The sequence below is a fragment of the Sphaerodactylus townsendi genome, linkage group LG02 (assembly GCF_021028975.2).
Source record: "Sphaerodactylus townsendi isolate TG3544 linkage group LG02, MPM_Stown_v2.3, whole genome shotgun sequence".
In the NCBI taxonomy this organism is placed as follows: Eukaryota; Metazoa; Chordata; class Lepidosauria; order Squamata; family Sphaerodactylidae; genus Sphaerodactylus; species Sphaerodactylus townsendi.
This window is the reverse complement of record NC_059426.1, coordinates 172,816,288-172,831,945: the sequence shown is the minus strand read 5'-3', so window position 1 is coordinate 172,831,945 and position 15,658 is coordinate 172,816,288.

Below are 15,658 nucleotides of genomic sequence, written 5' to 3'. Positions count from 1 at the left end.
CTATCTCCTGCTTGGGAAATTCCTGGAAATTCGGGGCCAGAGCCAGGGACAGGCAAAGCTTGGGGAAGAGTGGGAGCTCAGCAGGAATTTGCTACCATTGATTCCACTCTCCAAAACTGTCATTTCCTCCAGGGGAAATTGATCTCTGTAGTTTTCAGATCAGTTCTAATTCCTGGGAAACTCCAGGTTCCAACCGTTGACAATCACAACCAGATCCTAGCAATTGATGCCGCTTACAATGGTGCCTTCCCCCAGCAGAAATATTCCCCAGTGCAAGAGGTTCTTGAACTGTGGGCTGGCCGGCCATTATTATGGGAACAGCTCAGCAGGATCCAGCCCCGTGGACTTCAAAATGCATTTGATATGGATACACAATAAAGGACGTTCTTCATCTGTCACCTGTGATGCTCTGCAGCATTTTGCCCAGATTGGAAACGTCATGCTTTTGGGTGACAGCATGTGAAAAACCCCTGCAGCAGCTGTTCATATAAAGAACTGGGATGAAATTCTTAGATCTCTACACGCTGCCTTTTGCCAAAGACTCAAGGCAGCTAATACACGCTCCAAAGGTTTAAGGAAAGAGAGATAAAAGGCAATATTGAGATCAATAATGTCAGCGTGGAGACAGGTGAGACAGTGATCCTTCATTTCCATTCCTCTGATGTCTTCGATGTTGTTCCCCGAAGACTCCTCGGCTAAAAGCACCTTGGAAAAGAACAGCTTTAAATACCTCCCTCAAGACGCCCAATGAAGGGCCTTAGATTGAGCAAACCAACCCATTGGAAGCTAGAGGTGCAGAATTAGGGTAAGCCAAACAATCTGGGGCTGTCCTATCTACAGGACCACCTCTCCCAATATGTCAGGACCCCTGATCTGTTCAAGAAAAGGATGTTCGTGTGAGCAGAAGTCTTTATTTAGATGTAGATGTTCAGGGAGAGATGTGGCATCAGACATTTATTGACAGAACTGGGAAGCCCCACCAAAAACCTCTTTCAAATAGGAAAGAGGACTCGCCACTCTACCTCAAGCCACAACTCCTATCTCAGGCTGTTTCCACAAGGCCAAAATATCGTGGGTTGAGGAAGAAAAATACCCCTGTGTAGTTAAGAATTCTGCATGGTTTTCCGGTGCTAAAGTGGGCCTGCCCCGGTGTTGCCCTATGACAGTGGTGGCGAACCTTTGGCACTCCAGATGTTATGGACAACAATTCCCATCAGCCCCTGGTAACAGGTTCCCATGGTGGTGGGATTCAAACAGTGGCGTAGCGCCAATGGGGCTGGGCGGGGCACGATGGGGGCGTGGCCGGGCATTCCGGGGGCGGGGCATTAATAATTTCTCCGTTACTGTACAAAACTCTTACAGTAAAAAAAAGTTCCTAATTTCCAGCTGGTATCTTTCTGTCCATAATTTAAACTCATTATAGCAAGTCCTATCGTCTACTGCCAACAGAAACAACTACTTCTCCTCTAATTGACTGCCTGTCAAATACTTAATACTTTCAATACTTAATTTTGTTTCTAGAAATCAAAAGAAGGATACTTCCCTTAAACAAGGAACTTTACCATATTTCTAAAACATGTTTTTAAAACAGCCCAACAGGGAGAATTATCCCGTTTTCTACCTTCGCTAACCAGCCACATAGGAAACAACAGGACTTTATGATTTTTGGACCCAATGGAATTTCTAATGGAAAAGCAGACCCAATTAATAACCCCCTCTCGGCACACACAAATAGTTAGTAACCCACTCTCGGGAACTGGTGAGAACCTGCTGGATCCCACCTCTGCTTCTACTGGATTTTTAATTGCCGTACTGGTTGAATTACTGTGTATTTTTCTGCACGGGTTCTATTGATATTTTTTTTGCTCTAGACTCTGTTGAATTTCATTATTGTATATCTTTTATTGTATATCCGTATACATTTCATGATTGTATAGCCCAAGGATATTGCATTCTGTCTCGTGTCACCACAACAATGAATAAAGGGATGCATTCTCTAAATAATTTGTTTGCCAGTTTCCTTGAATGATTTCGACATCCATACTTTAAGAGAGAAAAAGATGCCCTTCTCTGCGCCATTCATAATTTTGGCAGGTGGCAGAGAATGCATTCATGAGCCCAGCATTGGAGAATTCTGTATGATGTGCCAATGCAAATAGCTTTGCTATTTTGCTATCTTGCTATCTTTGCTATCTTGGTGGAAAGTGAGGTCAACTCCTAGCCGACTTAAAAACATAAGAACATAAGAACAAGCCTGCTGGATCAGACCGGAGTCCATCTAGTCCAGCTCTCTGCTACTCGCAGTGGCCCACCAGGTGCCTTTGGGAGCTCACAGGCAGGATGTGAAAGCAATGGCCTTCTGCTGCTGCTGCTGCTCCTGAGCACCTGGTCTGCTAAGGCATTTGCAATCTGAGATCAAGGAGGATCAAGACTGGTAGCCATAGATCGACTTCTCCTGCATAAATCTGTCCAAGCCCTTTTGAAAGCTATCCAGGTTAGTGGCCATCACCACCTCCTGTGGCAGCATCTTCCAAACACCAATCACATGTTGCGTGAAGAAGTGTTTCTTTTTATCAGTCCTAATTCTTCCCCCAGCATTTTCAATGAATGCCCCCTGGTTCTAGTATTGCGAGAAAGGTCACCCTGGAAAGGTGACCCTGGAAGATATGTGAGACTATGTGAGGTGGTTTGCCATTGCCTGCCTCTGTCTAGCAACCCTGGACTTCCGTCCTGGTCTCCCAACCAAGGACCAACCAGAACTAACCCTGCTTAGCTCTGATGAGATGGTGCTAGCTAGCCTGAGCCATGCAGGTCAGGAATTCATTACCGGACTGGGGAAATGCAGATGTGTTGCATCTGTAACTACAAACATGTGTTTCCTAGCTGGTAGGCAAACACTTGGAGACAAACATTCCCGAAATCTTGAGCAGCGCATCTCAATCCTTTTTTATTTATCTGATCCCCCCACTCCCACCCGTAAATAGCTGCTCTTTCCCAAAGAAACGCACCTAATTTCATCTGACAAATGTTCGCAGCGACACAGATGGAAGATGGCATAAGGCATCGAGTAAAGGTCACGAGGATAGGGTGGCCCCGAATCTGCAGAGTAAACCTAATACCTGGACAACTGGCGACACTTTGCTTTGTTTGGTAAAGGCGGGAGGACTTCTGCTGCTGCGGAAACTTGAACATCAAAGTGTCTGGGAGCCGAAACCCAGCAAAGATCTGTATCGCACACCCTCTGGCACTCGGAGGGAAACTGATTGACAGGCAAGCGGTTCTTTGGGGGCAGATGGCAGCAGTCTGGGAGTGTTACCCGCTGTTCAAAAGATGCGCCGGCCTGCACTTTTAATCTCTGGTCTATCCCATGTCATTTCCAGAAGGCAGAAGATATTATCTCGAGAGCATTCTAAAGGCCCGCTAACCTTTTCCAGTGCGGAGTGTTTGCGAGTAGATAAAATGAAGCTTGAAGATGAATGCGGTTTTTCGAGGCCGCTGTTCCTTGTGTCCCTTTGCATCCTCTTTCATGCAAGAAGTATACAGAGCATGTTTATCTAAGGATCTCTTTGGATGTGGAGCTGTTCCTTGGGGATTTGGTCTTGATGCCTGTGAGTGCTCTTGATCCAACCAGAGGTGAGTTGGCACTTCAAAGCAGTAGCAGCCCATTTAAAAAAAATGAAATAGGTGTGTGGAAAATGCTGTCCACTTGCAGCCGACTTATGACAACCCAGTTAGGTTTTCAAGGTGAGAGACGAACAGAAGTGGTTTGCCATTGCCTTCCTTTGCAAATGGCCCTGGTATTCCCTGGTGGATTCCCATCAAAGTTCTAACCAGGGCCAATCCTACTGTTATCATACCACCCTTGGCATAGCGGGGGGAGCAGCAGTGGCATAGGTAGGAGGTTAAGAGCTCGTGTATCTAATCTGGAGGAACCAGGTTTGATTCCCAGCTCTGCCGCCTGAGCTGTGGAGGCTTCTCTGGGGAATTCAGATTAGCCTGTGCACTCCCACACACACCAGCTGGGTGACCTTGGGCTAGTCACAGCTTCTCAGAGCTCTCTCAGCCCCACCTACCTCACAGGGTGTTTGTTGTGAGGGGGGAAGGGCAAGGAGATTGTAAGCCCCTTTGAGTCTCCTGCCGGAGAGAAAGGGGGATATAAATCCAAACTCTTCTTCTTCTTCTTCTTCTTCTTCTTCTTACAGGAGAGTATAAATCCAAACTCTTCTTCTTTGGCCACCTGTTCCTTTTAAGTGGAGATGCCAGGGATTGAACTTAGGTCTTTCTGCATGCCAAACATGCTCTTCCCACTGAGGGATATAAAGGGGGGATATAAATCCTCTTCCTCCTCCTCCTCCTCCTCCTCCTCCTCCTCTTTTCTTCTTCTTCTTCTTCTTCTTCTTCTTCTTCTTCTTCTTCTTCTTCTTCTTCTTCTTCTTCTTCTTCTTCTTCTTCTTCTTCTTCTTCTTCTTCTTCTTCTTCTTCTTCTTCCAGCAGAGTATAAATCCAAACTCTTCTTCTTCTGCCACCTGCTCCTTTTAATTGGAGATGCCAGGGATTGAACTTAGGTTTTTCTGCATGCCAAACATGCTCTCCCCACTGAGCTATGAGCCCTCCCTAAACAAACATGCATACTTTTGGGGCACTGTTAACAAGGGAGCTATTTACATATTCTCCCATTCTTGGTTAGAACATCCCAAGATAGCAAATGTTTGAAAATGCATTCGTCCCACCATCATGGCCAACGCTGGCTGTGTCAAGTGTGCAGTGAAAAAGATGGAGATTTTTAGGTGCATGTTGAACCCGACAAATCTTAAAAATATCCCAAAGTCGAACAGCAAAACCAGCAAGTTGAACTCTGAAATGATGCATCAACTTGGACTGATGTAATGCCCAGTTTCAGAGCTGGTTCTTGCAAATCTAAGAGGAACACCAAGAGCCTTTCGCCTGCTGGGGGAAAGAGAAGGCCAGCTTCGACATCTGCCGAGAATCTGCTCCACCTCCTTTGGGGCTAGCAGATGCTCCGTCAGTGCTGCCAAGTGTCCAGGGGTGTTTACAGACAAGTAGCTGCAGACCACGCTTCCCATTCTGGTACCATTTAGGAGACTTTCCATTTATCCCATTTGCCAGGTGAGGATTTTGTGAAGACAGAAATGCAAGAACAGCAGATGGTCCCTAGAGTCTCTGATGATGGCTAGAGCTACACTGTGGCACTTCCAGGTTTTTTCCCCCAGACGTGACATAGTTCAGTTCCTTCCTTCCTTCCTTCCTTCCTTCCTTCCTTCCTTCCTTCCTTCCTTCCTTCCTTCCTTCCTTCCTTCCTTCCTTCCTTCCTTCCTTCCTTCCTTCCTTCCTTCCTTCCTTCCTTCCTTCCTTCCCTCCTCCTCCCTCCCCCCCTCCCGCCCTCCCTCCCTTCCCTCCCCCCTTCCCTCCTTCCTGCCTTCCTTCCTTCCTTCCTTCCTTCCTTCCTTCCTTCCTTCCTTCCTTCCTTCCTTCCTTCCTTCCTTCCTTCCTTCCTTCCTTCCTTCCTTCCTTCCTTCCAGGAGCAGCAGTGGCGTAGGAAGTTAAGAGCTCGTGTGCCTAATCTGGAGGAACCGGGTTTGATTCCCAGCTCTGCCGCCTGAGCTGTGGAGGCTTCTCTGGGGAATTCAGATTAGCCTGCGCACTCCCACACATGCCAGCTGGGTGACCTTGGGCTAATCACAGCTTCTCGGAGCTCTCTCAGCCCCACCTACCTCACAGGGTGTTTGTTGTGAGGGGGGAAGGGCAAGGAGATTGTCAGCCCCTTTGAGTCTCCTAAGCAGGAGAGAAAGGGGGGATATAAATCCAAACTACTACTCCCGCCCTTCCTCCCTCCCTCCCTCCTCCTCCTCCTCCTCCTCCTCCTCCTCCTCCTCCTCCTCCTCCTCCTCCTCCTCTTCTTCTTCTTCTTCCTTCCTTCCCTGTTTATGTTTCTCTGTTTACATTTTATCTTTCCAGATTGTCCCTTCCTCACTGGGTTTTTTAAATTCAATTTAGGGTGCTATAAGGCACAGGTAACGTGCACAGTATAACGGGGCCCCTGGGGGACAAATGCCCTGGGCAGACTGCCATTGGGTCACATGGGTGGTGGAAAATTGCCCCCAAACCCCTCCTCCTTCCCTCCTTGGCCCACCCCGCCACACCAGACTGCTCCTTCAGCCAGCGGAGCATCCACTGATGGAAGGAGGAGCGTGGTGGGGCTGCTATTTGGCGCCCCTCGGCCCTGCCCCGCCAGGCCCCACCAGGCTGCCTTAGACCACTGCCGTGCCACCTAAGGTAAGTGTGGCACAAGGGGGAGGGCACAGCCTGGGCCCACAGCGGCCCAGCAGAGGCCTTTCCGCCCCCCCCCCCGGCCAGCTGGGTCCAAAGGGCCCAGAGGAGGCCTTCCAGCCCTCTCCCGCACTCCCGCACCCCAGCAAAGATTGGAGTCCACCTGCTTTTAACCAATACACCACACTGGCTCTCCGAAACCGTGGGGGTTCTCTGATCTGACAGCGGCGCACAAGCTAAGGAGGGGAAAACATGAAATACAAGCAGGTAACGAAGGATGAAAACGAAAGGGAATGTTTGCTTGAAGCAAAGGAGACCACCTGTGCATAAATGGCCAAATAGTTATACTCTGGTTTCTCCTCAGGTTGTCTCTCACCACTGAAGAAAGTACGGGCTTCAAGTTGCTGTGCTGGTAAGGTTGCCAGCTCTGACTGGGACAATTGCTGGAGATTTGGAGGCAAAGCCTAGAGAGGGTGGGGTTTGGGGAGCAGAGAGACCGTAATTGGGTATATTATCAAGTTAGGGTAGCCAACCTCCATGTGGGGCCCGGAAATCTTCTGGAATTACGAGTGACCCCCAGGCTACAGCAATCAGTTCTCCTAGAGAAACCCACTGCTTTGGGGGCAGACGCTATGGCATTGTACCTGCATGGGAGCTCCCAAAGGCACCTGGTGGGCCACTGCGAGTAGCAGAGAGCTGGACTAGATGGACTCTGGTCTGATCCAGCTGGCTCTTTCTTATGTTCTTACCCCAAAATGTAGTGATGGCGAACCTTTTTGAGACCGAGTGCCCAAATTGCAACCCAAAACCCACTTATTTATCGCAAAGTGCCAACACAGCAATTTAACCTGAATACTGATGTTTTAGTTTAGAAAAAACGGCTGGCTCTGAGACATGCGTTACTCGGGAGTAAGCTTGGTGGTAGCCGGAGGCTTTGCTTTGAAGCAACCGTGCAACTCTTCCAATGGGTGAATCACAACCCTAGGATGGTTTCCTCAGAAGCAAGCCCCCTTGCCAGTAACCGAGCTTACTCCCAGGTAAAGGATCATGGTTTAGTTCTTTGCATGAAAATCAGTGGGGTTTAACAGCGCTTAACAGGGTTACCTACACTGCTTCCCCAAAACTAGGTCTTAGGTTTAATGCTAATAATCGAGCCCAATGGCCCAGGCCAGCCTAAATGTGGGGGGAGGGGGTACTCTGTTTGCGCGTGCCCACAGAGAGGGCTCTGAGTGCCACCTCTGGCACCCATGCCATAGGTTCGCCACCACTGCCATAATGGGTACTGTTTTGGAAATACAACCTCAAAACCCATCCAAGGACACACAGAACTAATTGTACTATTCTTTAGTTTCAGACCTATGTTCAGACCAATGCACGCTTTTTTTAAAAAAAATAGCTTTCTTCTTTTTAAAAAAGCAAATCTTTTCCCCCTCAGTTTAATCTTTTCTCTTGTGTTCAGTAATATGTCAAATCCAACAGAGCTGCACTGAATGGCATGACGGGAGGGTGGGGGAAAGCCCTTTTGACTGTCAAAAAGGCTCATTGGATTAAATTGCCATTTAATAATAGTTTTTGATCGCTGCCACATGCACAGGAAAGCAGGCATGAAACCAAGATAACTGAGTGTGGGATGTGTTGTTGCTGATGTGGTAGAGCAGGGGTCTGCAACCTGCAGCTCTCTAGATGCTCATGGACTACAATTCCCATCAGCCCTTGCCAGCATGGCCAATTGGACTATAATTCCCATCAGCCCCTCTCAGCATGGCCAATTGGCCATGATGGCAGGGGCTGATGGGATTTGTAGTCCATGAACATCTGGAGAGCCGCAGGTTGCAGACCCTTGTGGTAGAGGAAGGGGCTGGGACTCAGTGACTGAACTTCTGCTTAGCATGCAGAAGTTCACAGGTTCAATCCCAGACATCTCCATTTAAAAGGATCTGGCAGGATCTGGTATGAAAGAGCTCAGCCTAAGACCTTGGAGAGCAGCTGCCGGTCTGTGTAGGCAATACTTATCTTGATGGACTAATTCAGTATAAGGCAACTTCACGTGTTACGGCACTGGGCAACTATCTTAGAGAGCTGGGTTCAAATTCCCACTCTGCAATAAAGCTTGTTGGGTGACTTTAGGCCGTGATGTTCTCATGGTCAAAATTCCCCCACAGGTTTATTGTGAGGATAAAATTGGGTAAGGGGGAGGAGAGGACATGTACAGTGTCTTGAACTCCTTGGAGCAAAAGTGGGAAAAAAATAGGAGAAAAGGGCGGGGGGGAAGGAGAGAGAATATACTGGAGAGAAAATTCTGTGAAGCTGGGAAAAAGCCGATTTATTTTTGTTTCCTTGACTTTCTCCAACTGACCAACAATATCGCAGATGCTATAACTGGAACAAACCAACTGCACAAAATATGTGGTTTAGTGTATGTGTATGGTTTTGTCAGATGGAGCAGGTTAGTCGTTGATTGATTGATTGATTGATTGATTGATTTTGTGGTGAATCAGTCTAAACTTTATTTCCATTACTTGGATCTAGTGATGCATGAGTAGAAACATAGACTGGATTTCAGTTGCATATACTCTGTATACATCTGATAGCACTTGGAAATTAATTCTGCAAATCTTGCACAAGTGGAATGCAAATTGGGAGAGAATGAGCTTGACTTTGCACGAGAACCTGCTGTTCTGTTTTTCTTGTACCTCCACTTCTGCAAGAGATCTACTGTCAGCAAGAATTTTGTGCAGAATCCAACCCCATTTATTTGTTTGTTTGTTTGTTATGTATTTAATTTATAGACCACCCTTCCCCATTGGATGGGCTCAGGGCAATTTACAAAAATCAATACTATACTCAAGTTAACAGTTTCAATGTAATCCCAGCACCATAAATCTTAAAATTACAATCAACCGCACCTTTTAAATTTCACTCGTCTTTTTCTGCTTCATAACTGCCTTGAGCTCTCCATCTGTTTTCATTTTTTTTAAATAAATAAAATCCAGGACCAGATCAGGTTTCCTTCTCTGTTGTGGGTTCTTCGACTGCTATTTTCTAGTTACCTTCCTGAAATTGATCCTATGAAGATTGTCAGTTGCGTAATTTATTCCATGGAGCGAAGGCAGCATGGCACAGCCCGATCTCATCAGAGCTCAGAGGTTAGACAGGGTCCGCACTTGAATGGGAGACCACCAAGGAAGGCTCTGCAGAGGAAAACAATGACAAACCACCTCTGCTCCTCATTTGCCTGGAAAGCCCCTGCTGGGATCGCCATGAGTTAAAACTAAGACCACTTAAGAAGGCTCTGCAGAGGAAATCATTGACAAACCACCTCTGTTCCTCATTTGCCTGGAAAGCCCCTGCTGGGATCGCCATGAGTTAAAACTAAGACCACCAAGGAAGGCTCTGCAGAGGAAAACAATGACAAACCACCTCTGCTCCTCATTTGCCTGGAAAGCCCCTGCTGGGGTCGCCATGAGTTAAAACTAAGACCACCAAGGAAGGCTCTGCAGAGGAAAACAATGACAAACCACCTCTGCTCCTCATTTACCTGGATTGCCCCTCCTGGGATTGCCATAAATTAAAACTAAGACCACCTAGGAAAGCTCTGCAGAGGAATGACAAACCACCTCTGCTCCTCATTTGCCTGGAAAGCACCTGCTGGGGTCGCTACAGCTCAGTAACAATTCGACAGCACTTACGTTGGTAATTCTAGACATGCTCGATCTTGTGAAATGATTTTCCACCATGGGTGGGTAAGGTAGCCAAACAGGTAAATGGAAATGCTTGGGGCTGTGTGATGTCACCCGCAGTTCCGCTAGAGTTTGAGGAGCAGGAGGCCTGGATGATGGAAAGCAGGACAGAAACAGACCTCTAATCAACATATAATTTTTGACTGTGCCCGAGGAGGTATCTTATGTGGAAAGGGGCTGGCTTATTCATATTTAGAACACAGCATTCTTGCTTAGGGAGATAGGGGGGGAATGCAAATAATCTCCCAAGATATACATATTGCCTTGAGGACTCTCAGGGGTACATTTCTCTCCTCCTTCCTTTACATTTTCTCTCCCTCGGTGGGAATTTTCTCCTGTTGACGTACTTTGGAGGCACAAACATAAAGTGCAATCCTAAATAGAGATCCACTGAAGAGGGTATAACTCTGCCTAGTCTGAACCTGATACTGAGGGGGATGCGCAAGATGCCTACCAGCGTGTGTGGATTATTTTGATACAGCTAAGATTGCCACACCTGGAGCGGCCCAGGTCAGCCCGATCTCATCAGATCTCATGGCATATTTTGCTTTTGAATGTTGATTAAATTGGGGTAGGTAACACGAAGGATTGATTTGAAAGCACAGGGGAACCTCGGTTTTCGTTGGTAATCCGTCCGAAAAGAATAGATGAAAACCGAAACCGATGAAAACCAAGGCAAACTTTTCCATAGGAATCAATGTAAATCCAATCAATCCGTTCTAGGCACTCCAAAAAACATACCGAAAACACATTTTTGGTGAATGAACATAGTGTTTAATGCTGAAAACAGTAACAAACAATAACACTAGGACCAGCTTCAGAGCCAGTGGACCAATATCGCACCAGAAAGCTGTCCCAAGAGGTCTGTTTCTGACACCTCTTTAAGATTTGTCTGAAATGGGGCAAGACATTGTCAGTAAACAAGTTGCAGACATGGCCTGCAACAGCTTTGTCCGGGTGATTTTTCTCCACAAACCCCTGCACCTTACTGCAAATCGATGAAAACCGAGACAAATTTTTCACTGAAAAAATCGATGAAAACCGAAACCGATGAAAACCGAGGTTCCACTGTATTTTGAATAATTATTGAGATATACGCTATTGCATTACTGTTAGCTGAGGAGCGCGAGGTGATTTATCATACTAACCTCTGGGGTGGTGACCGGAAATCTCCCAGAATTACAACTGATCTGCAGCTTATAGAGATCAGTTCTCCTGGAGAAAATGGATTCTTTGGAGGGTGGCATGGACCCCAGAGGTGGGATCCAGCAGGTTCTCACCAGTTTCCAAGAGTGGGCTACTAATTATTTGTGTGTGCCGAGAGGGGGTTCCTAATTGGGTCTGCTTTTCCGTTAGAAATTCCATTAGGTCCACAAATCATCGAGTCCTGTTGTTTCCTATGTGGCTGGTTAGCGAAGGTAGAAAACGGGATAATTCTCCCTGTTGGGCTGTTTTAAAAACATGTTTTAGAAATATGGTAAAGTTCCTTGTTTAAGGAAAGTATCCTTTTGATTTCTAGAAATAAAATTAAGTATTTGAAAGTATTAAGTATTTGACAGGCAGTCAATTAGAGGAGAAGTAGTTGTTTCTGTTGGCAGTAGACGATAGGACTTGCTATAATGAGTTTAAATTATGGACAGAAAGATACTTCAGCTTGGAACAGGAAACCTTTTACAGTAAGAGTTTTTTACAGCAACAGAGAAACTGGATTAATGCTCCGCTCTCGGAATGCCTGCCGCCCCCCCTGCTTAAAGCCCCTGCCCAGCCCCATTGACGCTATGCCACTGTTTGAATCCCACCACCATGGGAACCTGTTACTAAAATTTTTGGATCCCACCACTGATGGACCCTCACTGAGGTCTATCTTCTCTCCAAACTCTGACCTCCTCAGGCTGTGCCCCCCCACCCAAGCCTCCAGAAATTTCTCAACCTGGAGCTGGCAGAAGTCCAGAGTCAACTACAATCCTCTTTGCCATTCTTGCAGAATGCAAAAAACCGTGTTGTGGAGTTCAGTAAACAGCCGCATTGAAATCCACCCAGACCTGAGAGGCATCGCCCCGAAGCAAGAGTCCTGGTGCATCTCAGTTTGAGGGAGCCGTAATTATCATATTAAGTGGCATTTAAGATGTACCGAAGCAAAGGTGCTTATTTTGCCTTATTACCATACTTTTCTCCATCGTTTAATTGGTCTGCGATTTCGGCTGCGTTCAGATGTCTCTGGGTGGAAGTTCTAATTGCAGTGACGAAAAATCTGGTTTTGTACACACGCACAAACACACGCAAAAGAGAGAAGGGGAAACTGTGAAGAGCAGGATAAAGGTGACATCTGATATGCATCCCACTGTTACTGGGGCCACACTTGATTCTGAAGGCAACTTCTGGCTGCATCAAACAATGAATCAGTGAATACTATCAATCAAGTGCTCATAGCATAATTCCAAAAATATCAGGTGAAATTGCTGTATGCTGGGGTTGTAGGAGTACCTGACAGTCTGTAGTTGACACATGCAGATATGCATTAGTGACGGGAAAATATTACTTATAATGGTGCAATAAAGAGGCAAAAAGACGGTTGCTTTGTCTTCCGAAATATAGTTTACTTACTTACTAAGAATAAGGGTAGGGAAGCTTTGGGAGACAAAATAAGAAAAGTCTTTCCAACCAGCCAGCTTGATAGCCAGCTCTCCGCTTAGACAATCACATCGCTAACAAAGAACTTCTACTGAGCACGTGCAGAGTGTAACAAAGAATATATACCTAATATCTACGTGCAGACTGGCATGTAGCTCACGCCAGATCTCCTGACCAATAGGTAACAATTACCGGATCACTGACTTCTGACCTCACCAACTAATCAGCATGCAACAATTAACTCCTTCGTTACTGGATTGTGTGGCACTTGCTAGATCCCAACAATTAGCCTATGGGAAGGATACACATTCAATTTGTGCTCAAAAAGAAAAAAAATGGTTAATGCCATTAATAACCTTTCCTAGGAATACATGATACTCGGGCCAACCTATCTGTTATATTTGATACACTGCCCTTGCTCCAGGAAACTTACAACAGTGTATATAGTTCTTCTCTTATTCACTTTATCCTCACAACAACCCTGCAAAGTTGGCTAGGTCAAGAATAGAGTTGCCACTCACCCAGTGGGGTTGGGGAATGCCCCCAGCTCCTATTTCCTCCTCCCCCTATGAGCAGTGACGGGAGACAAGACTAACAAATGGCTATTGGCACTCCAGATGTTATGGACTACAATTCCCATCAGCCCCTGCCAGCATGACCAATTGACCATGCTGGCAGGGGCTGATGGGAATTGTAGTCCACAACATCTGGAGTGCCAAAGGTTTGCCACCACGGGGCTATGACAATTTGATGTCGTTTCCAGGGAAACCTAATAGTGATGTCACACCTCTCCAGGAATTGCTGGAAACTCTATGGTAAAAGCACAGAATTTCTGGCAATTCCTAGAGAGGACTGATGTCACTTCCAGATTACCTCTGTGTCTCTGGCAGAGGTCTTTCACACCACCTTTTACAAGAACCTTTTTGTCACGAGCGCCGTTTCACCCTCTGCCGCCTCCATCCCTTCACTGCTTGAGTCCAGCTTCCCAGACTGAATAACTTCACCTTGTGGCAGGGGACACCAGTGCCAGTGGGCTTCCTCCTTCCATTGTAACACCTGCAGGTGAGTATGGCGCCTCCTGGGGAGTCCGGAGCTGTGACTGCAACAACCGGCTCAGGACACTTTTAAAAAGTGGAGATGCCAGGGATCGAACCTGGGATGTATCATGCCAAGCAGATGTTCTATCACTGACCCATAGCCCCTCTCCAAGGCTGTACATGTAACAGGTGAACAGTGTGACTGATGAGGGGCTTTCCGCACTGACAGAGTTGTACTGGTTTCTATCTAGGTTCACCTCAGTGTATCCTCGGGTGACTGCAATTGAGCTTCAATTGCTGTTTTGACCCCAGTTCCTCCCACCCCTCGGAACTGCGATGATTCCTGCCGCAGCGAACTGCACCCTTCCGCCGCTTCAAGGTTGCATACCGCTTCGAAGCTTATCGATCTGCGGACACATCCAAACAACCCCTCATCCGTTCAACCAATCAGCACCCGTGGTTTTGCGCGCATGCGCAGAACGGGAGAGTCGTGGCAGCCTGCAACTGCAAAACCGCAAACCGGCAGCAAAAAAAAGAACGCTCCCGTTTCCCATGGTAACACAAGCTCCAATCACGATCGAGGAGCGAAACAGGCACCAAGATGATCTCGCCCACTTAGCTGGGTTCCAGGGGGCCAAGTAAGTTGCTGTGCGGACAGCCTGGAATTGCCCCCCACTGAAGGGAACCGAGTCGACCTTAGCTCCCTTCTGTAGTGCGGAAAGCCCCTGAGTCAGACCATAGGTTTATCCTGACTTGTCCTCTGACCAGCTCTCCAGAGTCTTGAGTGGGGGGTCTGTTCTACCCAGTTGCATAACCAGGGAGGGACACGAGAGGGCTGGAGCCCAAGGTGCTAATTGGTTGGGTCACATGGCCTGTCCCTCTCCTGCCAAGAAGTCAGCCCTGCTGGGCTCCTTGACTAGGCAGAAGTTTGCCATTCTAGCCTCATCCTTCAGTACCTAGGGGCAGAGGTGGGATCCAGCAGGTTCTCACAGGTTCCCGAGAGTAGGTTACTAATTATTTGTGTGTGCCAAGAGGGGGCTACTAATTGGTGATTTTGCCACGTGATTTTTGCCTTAGTTACGCCCCTCCTCTCAGCAGTAGCGCGCAGAACTTGAAGCAGTCTAGCAGGAGGTGCACCGGCGTGAATGGCAGCCTGCGCCTGCGTGCATTCGTTTCCAGCCCAAGGACTGGCGCCGCAGCTGCATCCTTGCCACAGCCCCGCTTAGGAATGCCCCGCCCCCAGAATGCCCAGCCACACCCCCATCGTGCCCCGCCCAGCCCCATTGGTGCTACGCCACAGTTTGAATCCCACCACCATGGGAACCTGTTACTAAAATTTTTGGATCCCACCACTGCCTAGGGGGCACCGGGCATGCCCCATGCAAGAAATCTTGCCTCGCAGCAAGTAACTTGTGCGTAATCGGCCGATGAGCCATAAATATTAAAATCTGACAGATTAAAAAATTGAATGGTAAGCTCCTTCTGAAAAGCATATTTATACGCATTCCTGTGTCCTGTGCCCTTATACCTGGTTGAAAAGTCAAACGAGACAGGATCTCAACAGATCGAAAATTCAGAGCCAGATTGTACCAATTGCATAAGAATCACCCTTTTTGAGGAAGTTTCTCTATCAAATGCTTGAGTGTTGGAAAGAATAGGTGTGGCGTTCTTGGTTGAAAAGCAGCAGCAGCCCAACCCTCAAAGAGATCTTCATTGTCTGTGGATAAACCTCCACGTTTAATTGCTGAAAGTTACACCTTCTCATTGTTAGACGGGGAGCGTAGTTATAACACGTCCTTTGATGAACGCACAATAGCAACGGTTGTTTCAGGAAAAATCACAACGCCTTCAAAAAAAATTGTACCCACATGTGCTATTAGTATTACAACACAAAGTCACAGCAGGGCTGCGTTCACACACGGCTGCATATTGTGCTATTGTGGCAGGGGCTGTCCTCAATTA